The 18,762-nt window shown below is 35.7% G+C and overlaps 1 long non-coding RNA gene across 1 annotated transcript; it reads left to right on the forward strand.

Annotated features, from left to right (window-relative positions):
• Nucleotides 1-7,726: 7,726 nt before the first annotated feature.
• LOC145992597 (uncharacterized) lies at nucleotides 7,727-13,344 on the forward strand. The gene is made up of 2 exons (XR_014442179.1): nucleotides 7,727-7,785; nucleotides 13,179-13,344. It is a non-coding gene; the product is annotated as an uncharacterized LOC145992597 (long non-coding RNA).
• Nucleotides 13,345-18,762: the final 5,418 nt, after the last annotated feature.

Genomic DNA, 18,762 nt, shown 5'->3' on the forward strand with positions numbered 1-18,762 from the left:
ACGACAAGGGAAACACTCAGCTTTAAACTCGCCTGATACTCATCGACCACCCCCGACTTACAATTGAAATGTTGAATTATAACATTGTCTTTCTTGATTGAGTTAGTGTTTTAAGTCCACTTCTTGCACAGAAAGGCTAATCATGACTGAACGTACAGTTTAAAGTGGGATCCGAACCAGTATGTGCCTCTAAAGGGAATCGAATCTGGGACCCCTTTATTACAAGGCTACGACTCTACCGCTACGCCATCTGGTAGGCCAAAATTAACATTGGAATTTGGGTTTACTTATGTTTACGGAAATATATTTTTATCTTTGCTCAAATGTTCAGTACACTCTATTAACTGACGCTAGGCCCTCGACAATCTCGTCCACCGTCTCGCATGTATGAATGATTCACTCCACACAGATCTAGATATATACAAATATCTAGATCAAATCTAACCTCTGCACCTTCTCAAACTCCATCAAACTCAGCAGCACCTTCCCTCCGATCACATGTTCCCGTGCACCCCTTGCCGCGTATATAGAACCTTTAGGAATCCCAAAATGGCCACCAGAAACACCCAATACCACGACAATCACTCCCAAGAACCAAATCTACAAGCACAGAACGTAATAAGGAATATTATTCCACAAGCGCCATATAGAAACCTGTTTAGCGGGGGAAACCCCGTAGATGTAGATGTAGATTACTTCTTTGCCAAATTGTAAAGCAAAGCAAGAGCTTTACTTTGGCACAATATAAAGAAGAAAACGCTTCCTCTGTTACTACCCGAACTTACCCTAAATTTCTTTGAATGTAACAGAGTTATTTCAAACCCGACGCATTCCGTTGAATGCATTATAGCACAGCTAATTTGAAACAAATGAACCCTAAAGTGCCTTATACCAAGTGGGTCATTTTTCGACATATTCCACATTTATTGATTTTGTTGAAAAACTCCCGAATTCCAGATTCAAAATTAAAAATAAAAACAAAATGTGTTAATCGAATTCACCTTGTTTTAATTTGTATGTCATGCTACCACGTTAACAATGTTTTATGAACAGTAAAATAATCAAGAGCGCCAAACATTTTCAAAGAGCAGGTCACACCTTACTCGATGTATAAATTTTCAATGCTGTTGCTTACCAAAAAACAGCAAATATCTCAAACTAGCAATAAGACACTAAGCGTAAAAACTACTAGAAAAACGTCCTTGTTTTTTCAGCTCTCTGACGACGTATTATAATGTTCACAAAAGAATTAAAAAATCTGGAAAAAGTTCAATAAAAATGGGACAAGTAGAGCGCTGCTATGAATTGGAAATTGAAAGAACAATTAAATGGAAGAAAGTTTGTATGTAGTAATGATTTTCTTCACAAGTGTTTCTCAAAGTTTTCTCTTCTATGTAGAAAACACAACCGAACCCGTTCCTTACTTCTGTTTTAGTTACTCTTGAAGTGAAAGAGCGTCGCATTTCTTCAGTCTCATTGACGATTCTTTGTTGGATATTTTCCACGGAAAGCACTGGTGTTGCGTAAACTAAGGCCTTCATGTGCCACCACACATCAAAATCGACAGGAGACAAGTCAGGACAGTTTGCAGGCCACGGGATTGGACCTACCCTACCAATCCAACTCCTTGGAAAAGTTGCGTACAAATTTATGATTTACAGAAACAGCTCATCCCAACCTGCTTTACAGAAGAACGAAATGAAATAGAGCTCCATAAGCCAAGCAAAATAACTACAAATTTTGTATTCTCCTTCTCTGTTCCCCAAATTTCCTGCAACCTTTACTGACAGGAGCAGATGTCCAAGCAACCGCGTTAACGGTAGTAGCTCCTCCTAGATTTCTCTCTCCCACTGCTCAATCCTGTCTCCCTAGTAACATTCAAACAATTGATCTCCTGGCACTCAATCCACTCGCACAACTACCTCTCCTCCTGCACATTGTCTCGCCGCGACGAATCCCTTCAAGTTCCCAGATCGACCGCAGAGCGGAGCCAACCACTAGCCATATGAAACAGATCAATACTAACCAGACACCTATCGGCCACACCACATATACTGTAGAAGAGCTTTCCTCTCAACTGGATAATTTTCCTCTCACGGACTAAATTTAAGATAGGAATCAAAGGCTTGCCTTATGTCACAATGTACTGTAGTTAGAAAAACAAATTTAGACAAAAATCAAGTAAACAATTCGATTCCCCCCTAACAATCATTACTTTACTATCTTTCGCGGTCCCCTGCCTTTGCTTCCGTCTGCATAGAAGTCAATCCCCTTCATTTCTTCCTGGTCTTCCAGCACTACTCTCTTTCCACAGTGTTCTAATCTTGTCCTCTTCTCCTAACAATCTCCGCCATCTCCTCCTTCCACCGACATCTTCGTTTCTCCATTAACCTTAAACCCACTCCTTGTGCATTTGAAGTTCTTACTGGTTATATTTCTCCATCCATCTTCTTCATGTGTCCAAACCATCTCATCTGTGTCTGATCTATCCTCCCTGAAACTTCAACACACCCACAGTCTGTCGGATTTCCTCATTCCTTATTCTAACCTTTCTATCTTCCCAAATATTCTACTTAAGAATTTCATCACCATTGCTTGCATCTTTATCTTGTATATCTCTGTCATTATCCACGTTTCTGCTTAATGGGACATAGTATGTGTTATATATTGCCTTCTTGCATTTCAGAGGTACATTCCTGTTCCATATTAATTGTTTTACGCTTTGATATATTCTATCACCCATTTGTCCTCTTCAGTTTACTTCCTCATCTATTCTTCCTCCAGATAACCAATAGGAGAAGGAATGGAAATGATCATAGAATGAAGAGAGCCAATTGACGCCGCCGAGATAATTTCAGAGGATATTTGATTCTGTACCACGAAAATGCACCACGCTCTATGTACTGTGAAACACAAATCATTACATGAGCCAGTGTTACTTTTACCTTAAAGGCAACAACGTATAACTAACAACATTTGCGGCTCGTGGGAAGAGACCTGCAGGCAAGAAAACCATTGATACACCTCCCATAACGGTTAGAAGGATTATACATTATACAGGCACAAGAGCCAAAAAGAAAAAAACAAATAGATTGATCTTAGTTAACCATAGAACAGGCGCACCAAAATTTGCTACACTATTAATCGCGAGGGCTACATATGTAGCCAATGGCATTCTTTTTAAAAAAATCGAAACAATATTTCAAAATTAAAGTGAAATTTGTTTCATGACAATTTTTTGGTCGTTTTGAACAGGTTGTATGGCGATTTCAAATTTTCGTTCTGTTAAAAGAGAGTTTAGTTCCAAGAGAACGTAGTGTGTATTTTTTTTTTAAAAAAAAGTGTTCCTTCGATAATTTATGATAAAATATACTTAAGCAGTTTTCACATATTTATTTCAAAATTTTGTTAGCATCAATTTAGTAAAGACAAATGTGTACAAAAATGTATAATATAAGCATAAATGTTATGTAATCATCATAATGTGATTTATTACGCTAGTTGGATATTGCGATGAAAGGAAAAACATTGCATGAAAACGACTTTTCTGTAGTCCAAGCCTTGAATCGACCACTGGCAACCGAATGGGTGAATTTTTTCAACATTTTCCTCTCCTTTCAAAAACCGCTTTGATATTCCAAAATGTCAAAAATTACATCAGCTAAGAATTCCTTCTAGAGCACTAAAGTGAATTTTTGTGTAGTTTGCTTTAACTGTTATCTCGATATTATCAATAGTTTAGCGATTAAGTTAGTCTATTAAAATAATGATATTATCTAGATAACAGTTAAAGCAAATTACACGAAAATTCATTCCAATGCTCTAGAAGGAATTCTAAGCTGATGTTATTTTTCAGATCTTGGAATATCACAGCAGATTCTCGAATGGAGAGGAAAATTTAAAAAAAAAAATCTCCCATTCGGATGCCAAAAGTCCAGTCGAGCCTTAAATTCAAGTTTTTTTTAACTAAATACAAAAACACACACAAATATTTTAGAAAGAAATATGAATGTAAAATTTGCATCTAAAGAGTAGTAGATCAGTCCAAACAAAAGTCTTATTTTCTTGAAAGAATGATAGGTAAGGACACTGTAGAAGAATACCAAAGAATACGCGCATATCTACTTGCACTGCGTTTTTCGCATCCCTATGAAGATACCTTTTTTCACTATATCAATATAAATACTAGTGCACAAGGTGTTAATTTACAAAATGTCATTGTTGAGACAAAGTTCAAAACACCACAGTTCCGACTGGGTTTCTCTTCTTCCGTTTTTCTCCAGGCAAGCGAAAAACTATATTGAGTGATCGTTTGTGGACGTAGGAGTTTCCAGGGATGTATTTTTTTTAAGTTAAATTATCTTTGACAAGAAAATATCTACCCAAATCAGTTCAATTTTCATCACTGGACCCCAGGTTATCGCTCTGATTTATATGTTCTGCATTGTCCTTTACCGAATGTCCTCAATGACGTCATCTTCTCCTCCATCATCATTATCATTTGTAATATCGTCTTCAGCTTCCGAACTGTCGTCAAGCCATTGCAGAATACATAGTTTACCACTGAAATTGATGGTTTGTATTCTTCTCCCTCGATGTCACGAATTGGCGCGCGGGCTATTATGTAGCCCTGACCCTAACAACGCAGAGTACCTAACACTTAGAAATGTGTAAGCACACTTAAAACTTAGAAAGAGAAGAGGTAGGAAGGTACTGGGAGCCATGCACCTGACTCCTCAGATGGCATTGCGTGTCAAACAAATCGGTTGGTCTACATATGTGTCCAGCGGGCCTGTTCTAGGGTTACCGAGTTCCAGATAAGCCTGTAGTCATATCACCTGATTCCGATATCCAGTATCCAGGATGTCTTTTCTATTCCCCCTCCCTAACCTCCTATCGTCATCAATCCTTACTGTTCATACCCTCCCGGTCATCGATGACCTCGAACGACATAAAGATCTGAAATGCCGCTATAAATGACGATTCTGCAATCATTTATATTTCTGTTTGTCCAAATGAGAAAAACTGAAAACTTTGAAAAACTCAGAAATGTAAAACTTGAGGGAAAGAAGTAAAATAAAGGTGGGATACTACCGCTTAGGGTATTTCATAAAAAGGAAAGTTGTTTGGATGGACTTCCTGTTTTACTTTTTTGTCAAGAACGAAACGTTGTAGGTTCAAATCACCAAATTCACCAAATTATGCCAGTAACTTTCAACTTGGAAACATGTAATGCTCTAGTTCCTGTATCTCTCCCTTAGTTTCTGTGTTTCATTTATATTATGTTTGTTCCTCTCTGTATCTTTTTTCTATAAAGTTTTCTTCTCTTTCTCTGTTGTAAGCTTTCTCCAGTTTATCACCCTTGAAATAGACCTCACTGCCAGAGACAAGTCACCCGATTTGACCGTTCTTAAAAATTTCACAAAGGTTTTCATGCCCGTGACATGAAAGGAAATGGTCGTTACACGCAATGCTATACACTCCACCTCGAAGGTCAGCCAGCTTTCTTTAACACAGCAAATTCTGCTATGTGACTTTGCGACGAAGAATCATTATTCAGGAATCTCTCAAGACATTAATTCAGCCTGTATCAATTTTGCGAGGTTTATCATCCTACTTGTGTGATCAATTTCTTGGTATAAAGAAATACACATACTTAAAAAAGAAACGAATGAGATCCTAAAGTCCATTGTGGTCGTTCCAGATAGAGTAATGAGATTTGTTTATTACCTCCCGTCTTCATCTTGAATGTCTACTGTGCTATTAATTTATAATAGTGGGTGAGTGGGTGAGGGGCTACAAGAATAATCATCTACTCTATCCTGCTTCCAAATGAAGGTAAGCTTTCCCCCAAGTGTAGTATTTGGATATATAATTTTTCAAACTTTTCCCCCGAATTTTCCCCCGTACTTAAAATGTAAAATTGGACACTCTATTGCATTCATAATTACAATTCGTGGCTTCCCTTCAACCATTTTGTTACACTCAACAAGTCATAAAATTCTGCAGAATTGTAAACATATGACTGAGTGGTAATTAGAAGCAACGATAAACAAATTTTACATCTTTTCTGCATGAACTGAAAGCAACACTGTATTTGTGAAATAACCCCTGTTAAAATATTTGCACCTTTAAACTTTTCCTTTCTCGAATTCAATGTTTATTCATCCAACAAAGCTAAATTTTTTATAGTTTCCATAGAAAATGATTGAATATGAAGTAGAAAGTACGATATGTTGAGAAACAGATGTATTTATTTTAGATATGATCTCATTTTTATTTATACAGTATAACGTAATAATTTAACAATTATAACGTCATAATTTATTTACATATAACAAGATTTTGTACAAATCTTGAAAATGAAAATCAAATCCAGCCTTAATTACTTACCGGTGCGCAAAAAGATACATCAGAAAAACTAACATTAAAAAATGGTGTTGTGAACGAAGATTAAATTGATTATGCTAATCCATCCGAAGTTCCACTCTCAAATGTTGTGACAACAAACTTTCCATTATGTGTGCAAGGAGACTACCAGCACGCTCCTGCTATTTATATACCTCCCGATGGTACAGTGGTAGCGTCATCGCCTTGGAATCAAGGGGTCCCGGGTTCGATACCCGGTGTAGGTACATAGTGGTTTAGATCCCACTATAAAATGTAGGTCAAGTCCCGATTATTGTTTCTGTAAAGTGGACTTAAAATAGCAAATCAATCAATCTTTTTTTGTTCATGGTCAAGTGCTACAATAGTTTTAAACTGACAGCCTTTTGTGTGGACAAACCTACAAGCATTTATTGCATTGCATTTGAATAATGGCAGCTAATTTTTTGCTTGAGATACTAATGTACTTTACAAACACAGGTGTTGAAAAATACAAAATATACGGGTAAAGGTATCAATCAATTGGCCTTCTGCAGCACTTTTGATGAAGAAAGTAACCGTGCGTTCAGTGCGTATTATATGTATATGTTTTTTTGTTACGTATGGAATATATCCACATAATTCACAACGCCTGTTTCAGTATGTATTTCTTCCTGTAACTGGAAATGAAGTGCATGATCAATATCAGGCAAAATCAGAACTGACAGTTAAAGCATATTTTAGGATCTAACCCTTTACTGCGACTGCGACCTAAGATAATCAAACCTGGATAAAGGCGCCACTAATGGCGTGTGCGTTGTGAGCAAGGATGTGTTCAAACATGAACAAATCTTGGTGCACTTGTTAGAGTGTTCAATCTGCGAATTGTAATGAAACATGTTTCGTGTGATATTCCCGTGATGATAGTTTCTAAATCGATTAGTGTTCCTTTACCACGGTCATATGTCCGTTGAGCAGAACATGCTTGGCATATAGGCACTGCAACACCATGTGATTTATGGCACTATCTTAACACAGACGCTCCTTGTTTTAAAATTGTACTTTATTGTTTGTTCCTTGAATGTTCACACCTTGTATGCCAACCATTATTTTTAATTTTCAATGAAGAGATTCATAGTAATTTTTAAAAATGTGTTTAGGGTTCCTTAAGCACGTACCTGTACCAATATATTCACATTTCGTGTGTACACAAACCACGAAATGTAATAATAATATTCATAGATATATAATAACGATATCTTAAGATATTATACAAGTTTAGAGAATTCAATTAGATATTTAGCAGTGATAAAACTTTTAGGAAGCCGAAACTAAAAACACATTTTTTCCGTACAATTACAGAGTGAAGGTGATGAAGATTGTTGGGTACCTCTACAATGCACGGGTATGGGTATATAGGTAAGCATATACATATAAATACATTATATAACAATGTAATATATTTGGAGTATTAGTGTCAAGCGACCACTGTGCAGATTTTGTATCTTTTAAGAGTGTGAAGTAAAATTGTAAAATATAACTATTTCTTAGTTATTAGAGTGTAAAGAGTCCATGCCCGTTTAGCCCTACCTCATTTCGTTTAACTCCTTATAAGCACACAAATTAATTTCGAGTGTGAGACTATCTGAGCATTTTGGATACAGTGGCTATTTCATCAAGAACAATTGCATGAACCAAACTTCATGAATTGGTATTGTCTGTTCTCGATAAAGACGCACATGCGAGAAGGTGAACCTACGCGCAAGAGCGTGATGTCTACAGCGCCAGGGGCGGATGAAGGGCTGAGCGACTACACCAGGCGATATCCTCGGTGAGGGCCAAATCGAGATGCCTTCGGTGAATAGCGCCAAAGCTTAAATTTTGGTAAAGCGTGTTTTTTTTTTTTATTACAACCATATGTTTCATATTGGAAACAATTATACGAGATGGAAAGAAAGAAGTTTCGAAAAAGAAAAACAGATGGAAACTCAGAGTGAACGAACATCAATTTATTGTAAGAGATTAAGTGTGGTTTTACTGACAATAATGGGGTGGAGAGAGGTAGTGAGATGTAAGACATGTATATAGAAAATATATTGCATCCAAAGAAAATATCAAAGTGGATTTCATGCTAAGTAAGTTCAAATACATAGTCAATTGTTAGGTTCCAACAAGGAAGTACTCAAGAATGAAAAAATGCTCAATACTGCCCTTTTTTTCTTTTGTACCATCATTGTTATTTTGATATTATTAAGGAGGTGTAATTTAAATGCGTGCACGTATACAATTAAACGATTTTTCCAGCAGTTCTTAAAATGTTTAAAAATAAAAGACAATAACAGTAACATGATCAAGGTTTTCATTGGGAGTGGAAAGTATAATGGAGGTGGCGTCAAAAATTCCACTCGTACAGGTGAAAAGTTTATCTTTAACTCTCCCTGGACAGAGCTTGCTATTTCAGCGTGATCAAATGCTTTTTTCTATCGACGCGCTTCAATCCGCTCGCCACTGAAGAGAACCTGCTAATAATTATTTTGCACACTGTTAGAGAGCACCAGACGGAGATTGACAAAATATTCACTTCCGGCAAATATAATTAATGGTTTTCAACTTTTGTGGGTAATCTGTAAGACAAGGAGAGAAGGTAATTTACCTTTAAATATTCGAGTGGTGAAAAAGATAAATTGATAAGATAAGAAACTAACTGTCTTTGTATGTACCGGTTGGAACACAGTAGAAAATAAATAAATTAAAAATTAAAATAAACGTACAATATGTAAATTACCTTCTAACATTCTATTTAATTCAGTATAATACTTGAGTTTTTATACAAAACAAAAATAGATTGTTAACTCACAAGTAGTTTAAGGTTAAAAGTTTTAAAATTTTACAAAATTTTAATTCAACGTTACTTTGACATTGAATTCTCCATATGTACTCACACAGTGTGTACATGTGCGTGAGTGTTTGTGTCTCTGTGTGTTTGTACACTGATGAGAGAGACTTAGCGAACACTCAAAATCATGCAAACAGACTGAGTATGCAATTGGTACATGCCGCTACAAGGCCAGGTAGGTACAAAAAGTGAAGTAAAGTAAAGCAAACCAACTAATCAATCAGTCAAAAGTATGCAATTGGCTACAACCTAATAAGGCGACTTCAGCGACATTGAACCTCCCGACAGCGAACGGTGTTTGGAAGTAAATTCAGTCTCCTTATTCACCCGATACTCAGCAAAAATTCCCCCACTTGCAATTGAAATGCCGAATTTACATTGGAATTGCGTTTCTTTTGCTCAGTGAAATAATGTTTCTTCTCTTTGCTCAAATATTTTTTTTTACATTCTATTAACTAACGCTAAGTCTTCGACAATCCCGTCCACCGTCCGTCATGGAAGAATGATTCGCTCCACACAGATCTAGACAAATATTTAGATCATTTCCTTAGTGTTGCCTCTGATTATACAGCACCTTCTCAAACTCCGTCAGACACGACAACACGCTGCTCCGATCACCCGCTCCCGAACTACCCTTCATGCATACAAGCAATTTCTGAAATTCCAAAAAATTAAGAAAAATATCTTACCCGTCGACGAGCACTCTCAAGAACCAAACTCACAACCCCATCATGGTACTTCCACAAGCAATATTCCCATCACTATTTAGCGGGGTAAACAGCGTGGTATATTTGTTATTTGCCAATCTGTAGGGAAAAGCTTAAATTGACACGATTTAAAGAAAAATACATGTTACCTCTGTTCCTATCCTACCTTGCCCTTCTTGGAAGATATAAAGTACCGCACAAACTTCCAGGAGCTCTCCTTTGCGCACATCAAAGATTAAATTTCCATCCTCTTCAAAGGACACTTCATGCCTATCCAACCGGTCCAGATCCTTTTCGAGAGGATACACATTTTGGCTGATTCAGTTCATGAGCGTATTTTTTTAAAAAAAAAACACTAGTGCTACAAAGCTTTATACCTTTCATCCAAATTACTTTGAATATCATAAGGTGAAAAAGTAATATGTTTCATGCCTAATGTAAAGAAAAGGGAAGTTAATTACAAAAAGAGAAAGTGTTATCATAATTACATCCACACAAATCCTGGTGTCCAAAAATAAATTAGATAATTTTTCAATTACTTTTGGATCAACTTTTCCTTAGTGGTCTAAACGTACAAATTTAGATATACCATCGACAATTATAATTACATACTGAAAATCTTTTAAGGTTGGTAGGGAACCAAGTATGTCTACATAATACCTCTAACATAATTTACTTACTGTTTAGTACAAAAGAGTATTGAAAGTCCTAACATATATTTCCTAAGTCTTTTGAAACATCACCACTTTTACAAGGGACTAAATACCTATCTCGTATTCCTTCTACAGGACTGCCCATAACCAGCTTGAACTACAAAATAGTTATTTATTCGTGTCTGGTGATGTTAACATTATACTTTCCTGAAAGGAAATCTGAACTTGCTCTAATGCGTTTTGCTTAAAGGACGCATACAAATTTTTGCTTAGATTTCATTTTTTCAAATAGTTTGAAAGAACAATTAATGCTAGGAATTTAGAAAAATATGCAAGAATTCATACCAATTTAAAGACATCTCGAGAAAGGTTTATGGGTTTGTATTTGCTTATTTGCTTCGATTCGGACTAGGTCAATTTTAATTCCCATTGTTAATAATATAAGGATTAAGATTGAAATTTCTACCCTTATAAACTTTGACTTGCTAGGAGAAATAATAATACTAAACTTTCTCATTCGGCCTGCCACTATTTACAAATATTGGGAATGGAACGCTTTGTCCCTGGAAAATTTAATTCTACAAAATATCAATGATGCAAAGTTCTTTTAATATCTAAAAAAAAAACATATGCATGTGTCTGGCCGATAAATTGTTCACATGAAGAGAATAGTAACAAACTGGAACTTCTTTTTTCAAGTGACAAAGCATACGGAACTGCTAGTAACCCCCACCCCCAACGATGTCTATGGTATTGATTTTTCCCTAACACAGTTAGCTCTCATAGTGTATGCGATCGGATGGTTACTGAATAAATATTAATTATTTTCTTACCTTGTCTTTCCCCTCAACCTTCTCCAAATTTAAAACTAAATAGGAATCAGGATGCTACGACGCTGGACGCCAAAGAATATGCTCCGCTCCTCGCAGCAGTCACACGTAGCAAAATTTCCTGTCCTCACACGTCGTTCTTGTAACAAACCTCATGGTAACAGTACAGTGAGACTCAAATGCGAATAAAACTATTTTTGTTTTATATATGGATATAACTTAAACTTGTTGATATTTACACATGTAGATATATCAGTATGAAGGAGCTCCGTACTTAACAACGATAAAGTAGGCCACATTGAAAAATATTTATAATTTTAATATTAATATGATATTTTTAGCTCATATATATACTTATTAACGATAAAATATATGAAACTATGGCTACTAATAATAAATAATAAACACGTGAGAATGTATAAGCTTTATACATTTTTCGTTAAATAAATATATAACAAATAATTATAATGATCAACTCGATGTCATTACAAGTACTAAAGTTGACTAAATGTTCAGTTTTTTTAGTTTTTTCAATATGAGTCTATAGTTTACAAAAATGTAGTCTTAAAAACATTTAAAGAAATATTGTTTCTAAAGACTAGGAGTTTTATTCCTTTTGCATGTGTTATTATTTTTGAAGAATTTATTCTGTTTTTCTTCAGTTTGTGGAGAGGGATTTTAGTTATGATTATATGAGACAATATTGGTAAATTTGTATGTTCCTTTCTGAAATAATTTTTAAAATAAATTGATTGTAGAAATTGTATCTAATTTATTTTCTACATTTTATTTGAATATGCAGTTACCATAATGAGTGTGGTGAACCTAACGTTTTAGAATGTTGTGATGCAAATAATTAACATAAAATAAAACACCTTATTACAACATTATTATAGGTGTTTTCAAGAGTACACTGGTAAAATATTAACGTCTTGTAATCAGTATGCGCTTTTTGTTTTTCAATCAGGTTGCGTAATGTTTCAGGTTCCAAACATTACGCAATAAACTTAAACGTACGTGGAGATATAATTAGCCTATGAGTGCATAAATTGATGCTAGAACAAGCTGTTGATCTAAATAACGTAATTTCTACATTATTTTCGGCTACGATCACCACTGTTACCGAAATAAACAAATTAATATAATCATAAATTCAACAACTAAATTTTAATATGTAAATTATTTAATAAAATTTCATCTCATGTAAGGCAAATAATGTGAAATATGCTCAAATAAGGGATACGAATGCATATACTTACATACCCACACACCCGAAAATACATTTTATTACATGTATAAAGTTGGTGAAAGATAACTGAGGCTATTCATTGCGATTTCAATACACAATATAAAGTTCAAATCATTCTATCTAGTTATTAGCGTTAGTAAATCAACATTTAATCAATGGTGATTACATATCAAATACTAATAACCTTGCGTTGATCATCCTTTGAAAAGAACTGTGAATAAAGCTATTTTCTCCATTGAAGCCAACTTAAATTTGAATGGCAGATTCAATTTTTTGCATCGTTTTCTAATTCGATTGCTGCCAACAAAATTTCCTGAGACTGTAGACTTAGCCAAATTGAATGTGACATATGTTTTGAAGTTTTGCATGCTTTCTATGTTTAAAAAAAATAACATGAAATTGGTTATTTATAACATTAAATATGATTCGTTACAGCTTTCATATCTGATTTTAATAAGAGTGTATTTTGTTTTTCAGGTTTCCAGTTTAAAAATGAAACTGAAGTTTCAGAGATTCACACACGTTTTGCACTTACTTAAAATGGAACACACAAATCTTAAAAGATTTCCAGTTTTAATATTTTTCTTTCAAACATATTTCACTTGTAACGAGGTTACCAATAAAGAATAATTTACAGTAATAATACTAGTATGATTATGTAATTAAAAAATAAATTATAATAAATTTAACAACTCCAAATATTTTCCCCCAACCTTAACTTTTGATAGATTCATATCTTGCTCTCCCAAGGTGAAAAAATCCTTATCCAATTACTTGTGATGCGTAGGACAATAACCTCTTGGTCCACTTCTTTTTGCAGGTTTTACTGATGCCCGATAAAGCATGTTAAATATCAGAAAGTGACAGAAATAACTAAAACAATATACCTTGGTATATTGACGAGTTATGTATTTGTGACAAGTTTGGTTTGCTTATGCCCCGTTGGCGTTCATAGAGCATGGTGTATGGCTGTCTGTATACGTGTATGTAAAATGAGATATCATTAATGCAAATATGTTGCTTGATACCAAATATAGGAATTGTGACTTCTAAGATAATTTATAAGTAATAAAAGTAGCGTTCTTACGAGATGTGGGTCATTTTTGAAGGATTAATAAAGGATTTCTAAAAATAAAGAAACGGGAAATTTTGGAACGGAGTTGTAGGTGAAAAAAACAAATTGTTGCAAAAGATTTAATCATGGAAATGAATAGTGTAGATGATACCATTACATAATTAGATACAGCAGATGAGATGGGAATGTTAAAAACATAATACAAATATTCAGTAGATGACTACACATACTAAGCAAACATTCCTGCAATCGTCGAGGGATATCCTGCGTTGCTCGACGTGACATGTCCACAGGAATATGAGCTATTCTTTAATTGTAACATGTCTAGTCGAAAGTAGTTGTGAGGCAATTTCGCAGATTCCTGTAACCATGTTAGTCGAGCTATGAAGGATGTTCCTCGATGACTGCAGGAATCGCTGCTTCGAAAACGGCCATCTACTGGACGTCATATTCAAAATCTTGCCTACCCATTTCGTCAGCGGTACGTAATTTATGTAATGGTATGTTATGCACTATTTACTAACATGATGAAATCTCTTGCAGTATTTATTCTATTCACCTATAGCTCAAAATTTCAAAATTTCCCGTCCTTTTGACACTCTTTATATTACACCTGGCATGCTCATTTCCAACCCAAAACATTAGGAGGCTTCCCGATGACACGGTGGTAACGTCGTCGCTATGTAACGAAGACATCTTGGGTTCGATACTCGGGGGGAGCAAATAGTGGTTGGTGTCTCACTTTAATCTGTAGGTCCAGTCCCAATTACTGGACAAAAAATAAAGTCACACATAACTTCTGAATTCTCCGATAGTGCCATTTTTTCTAACGTGTAATTTAAATTTGCCCAGCCCAAAATTGTCCCTTAAACAATTGGTTTTATAATAAGATGCTATACACGATCTTACAATGGCATCGCTATTGGACGGGGAGCGATAATAGACACTGGTTCGTTTGTCTGCTCTACATACTAATCCGTCCAGGTAATTGAAAGAGAACATTGTATCAATGTTAAAGACAGAGCAGTCAGCTGAAGTCCAGCGTGAGTGATGGGGTGAAAGATGTGACCTTCCACGTAGTCGCCCAAATGTCATGAACTTTAAATAGATGGCAATTTTTTCTTAGTTTTCACCGTCTAGAACCGGCGGTATCACACATCTTAATAATCTACCGAAGATCGTATGAAATCCAAAATAAAGGAATCTCGGACAACAATATTATGTCATTCACGTCAAATGCGCTGCAATGAAAAAGTAGATGTGGAGGTAAGAGGGGGTGGGTTGACGCGGCATATATAACAATATCACGTCACGTACAAAGTTGGTCTATGTATTTTTCCATGAGCAAGTGGTGGCATCGTAGTGGTGTACGGGAGTGGATTCCTCAGTTAACAGCGAAATGAGTGCACGAAAGAGCCAGATCTGGCTGCAAGGGAGCAAAAAAATGCCTGTCATCTTGAAATATTTACATATGTTCATTATGCTTCAGTAATATGTCAATTTAGAGACGCGTAACTCGAATAATGAAACGTCAAGATCCTATCTACTAGATGAAATGGACTGCAATATAAAATCCATTTCGCCGTTTTCTGGGATAAATACTAGAAATGTTCCAGCTTGAAAAGAACACATGCATTAGCTCGAGAGTAATTTAAATAAATTTAACATTTTTAGAATTTGAGCAGGAATATAAGTATGCCACGTTGGAATATACCATCAATAGTTGACAGTAAACAAATATAAACCTGTCCATCCACATAGCAAATTTACTCACTGTAAAACGTGATAAGTAAAAAAATGTTATTAATGTGCTGGTTAAGTAGCTGGGGTTTGGTGAACAGTATTCCATTGATTTGAATGCTATGGTTTGGAATATGCACCAATGAAATGCCAATTCCACACCAATGTATACTAGAGGATTTTCGGAATGCTCTCATTTTACTCCTAGTTATACAATAAATTTAGCCAAATTGAACTTTAGGTTGGGTTGTAAGGGTATTCTGTGTTTTTTTTATTAACAACACTCAATTGTACCATGGCATTGATTGAAGGTCAAATAAAACCACTCTAACCTTGTCACGAAATTATTATGCTTTGCTTATTTTAATCTTTACTATATGGAAAAGTAATCCAAGTTTATATCCACCTGAAAATTAAATAAGCCAGGGTTGGGAATCTCAACCAATTCATTTTTGGAAAACAATTTTTTACACGATGAACTGGCTCCTTCCAGAGTGAGTAACTTAATGCAAGTTGTTTGGTTCCTAGATACTTAATCATTAAGTATGCAATCTGTCGGAATCTCATCGTTGTCGCCTTGTAATCGGGTCCCGGGTTTGATACCCAGTGGAGGCATAGTGGCTCGGATCCCACTTTGAACTGTAGGTCCAGTCCCGATTAGCCTTAGTGTGCATAAAATGGACTTAAAACATCAGAATGTACATCAATCAAATCAATCATCCTATTAATATTTGAAATATAACTTTTTACACTCTTGACGTAGCAAAAATTTCTCCCGGGCCCTCTCTGAGTACAAATTGATATACACTTACTCAATTCATTGAACTCGCATTAAATACGTGGGTAACATAATGTAAGTAGTTTGGTAATTATGTACGCTGGGGAGGGGTGATAATTTCATCCTATTTACTTCAAAAATAAAATTTGCTACAACTTGAATCAAGGAAAATCCATCTGTTACCCATATACAGATATATGTATTTTTTTTTTTCAAAATATGTGCATTTAATGTGAACGTTTTATTTTCGAGGAACATATTTCGAGTTAGTTCTACCTGGGAAATTGATATTCAATTCAGCATTTTAGTAAAACATGTTACATTAGTAAGAAATTGAAGTATCCCTGGGCCCCACAGCACTCACTCTAGCCTATTGACTGCCATGTGGGGAGTCGGAAATTACTAACAATATGTTTACAGATAGGCGGGTTCTTTTAGAGTTATTGCTTCATAATCAACCGGTCCATTCTATTGAGTCTATCTGTTCATAGAATGGTGAAATGTGGTCTCTGTATTTCAGGTGGGGCATAACCCGAACGCAACGGTTTTGGTCTTGTTCAAAACCATCTTTATTATCTGATACGACGCAATAGACAGTCATATTAGTCAAAATGCGGGAAGATGAACGATTGGACTTCCTTGGTCTTGGTGCTAGGGAAGTTAAGGTGGGCGCCTGGGGAGAAAATGTTGATGAGAAACTGACCTAAGTCGATGGGATGGAGAGGAGAAGAGTGACATACAATCTATTACCTAATTCAAGTCAAGTGATGGTAACGCCAACATCATGTCATAGACGACAAGAGTGCCGTATGACGCTATACGCTAAACCACATCACGTGATGATGACCCCAAAGTCATGTGATAGTCTAATTTGATTTGGAAGAGGATGAACGGCATAATGAGAGCTGCGTATTATGATATAAGCTAGCCAAATCACGTGATGATGACGTGTTAAGAAACAAGCCGAATGAATAGGTACAAGAGAGGGAACGAAAAGGGTGACGTATCACAGAATGAGCTAACGCAAGTCATATGTCTTACTTGTCTTAATTCCTTTTTCTTCATCAGGAGAATAGGACATTAGTGAAAAGTCTCCATTTGGCTCCGTGACAAGCAAATTTTTTGACCTCTCTCCATGTTTTCCCCTTTTCGGTTGGATCTTTCTCCACTGTTTTCTTCGGACGTTCTATTATTCGGGGTCCTTGCAGGTTACAGTATAATGCTGTTTTCTCTATTGCTCAAGTTGGTTTTCGTAAGGTGTGTCCGAATCAAATCCACCTTGCCCGACCCTGTGGCCGAGTGGTTGGCACATCGCGCTGCGACGCCAAAGGTCCCGGGTTCGAATCCCAATCGGGCTTGGTTGTTTGGGAATGTCCATTCATCAATTTCATCCTTTCATCACTCATCCCCATCTTCGCAAATTAGCCGAGAGGCACAAAACGCGAAGTAAAATAAACTAATTCAATCAATCAGTCAAATCCACCTTCTTCTTTTATTTAGATTGCATTTGACAGTCGTTGAGTATCTCTAGATATTTTTTCATTGTTTATTATTTCTGGTCATTTTATGTTGAGGACACGCCTAAAACAATGAATAATATAAGTTTGTATGCTTCTGTGTAAGCTTGTGTGGTTGTCCATGTTTCGCAAGCATACAATAAAAATGATTTATACTGTATTTAAAAGTCATATTTTTGTCTCTCTACAAATATTGCACGGTTTCAAAGCTAGACACAGTCGTATTAAAGCCCGATTTGCTATCTTTAGTCTCCTTTTAATGTCTTCATCTGAACCTGTTTCTTTTGCAATGATACTTTCCAAGTACGTAATTGACTCTACTTTCTTAACAAGGACATTTTAAACATTTCATTTTTCATTTCATCTTGCATTGTAACAGTGAGTCCTGCTATCTTCGTTTCTTCCTGTAGTCTTTTTAGTTTCTCCTTCATATCACTAAGTCCGTGTGCTAGTAAGCTGGCGTCATCCGCAAAATCTAAATATTCTAGTTTGTCATTGATTCCCCATTGTATTCCACTTTTCCTACAACCCATCGTTTTCCTTATAACTGTAACTAGTACTACTAGAAAAATTTGTTCGAGCTAGGACGCATCCGTTTCTCACACCATTTGTGAAATCGATATATTCTGTCAAGTGGCCTTCATATAGGATTTTACACCTAAAGCCTTCGTATGAATATATTTTTATATTTAATATTTTCGTTGGAATACCATAGTCTGCTAATGTCTGTTACATGACTCTTCAATTTAGTGAGATATATGCATTTTCAAATCGATGACTAAGACATAAAGTGGCTTGCCATTCACTGTTTTGTTCCAGAATTATTCTTAGAGTATTTATTAAAGTGACACAACTACGTTGTCCTTGGAACCAGCTTTTTCTTTTCTCAGTCATCATTCTACCACATCGTTTACTCTATTTAAGATTATTTATTGACTGATTTGGTGTTTT

This window comes from Lepisma saccharinum, chromosome 9 (genome assembly GCF_977018435.1).
Source record: "Lepisma saccharinum chromosome 9, izLepSacc3.1, whole genome shotgun sequence".
NCBI lineage: Eukaryota > Metazoa > Arthropoda > Insecta > Zygentoma > Lepismatidae > Lepisma > Lepisma saccharinum.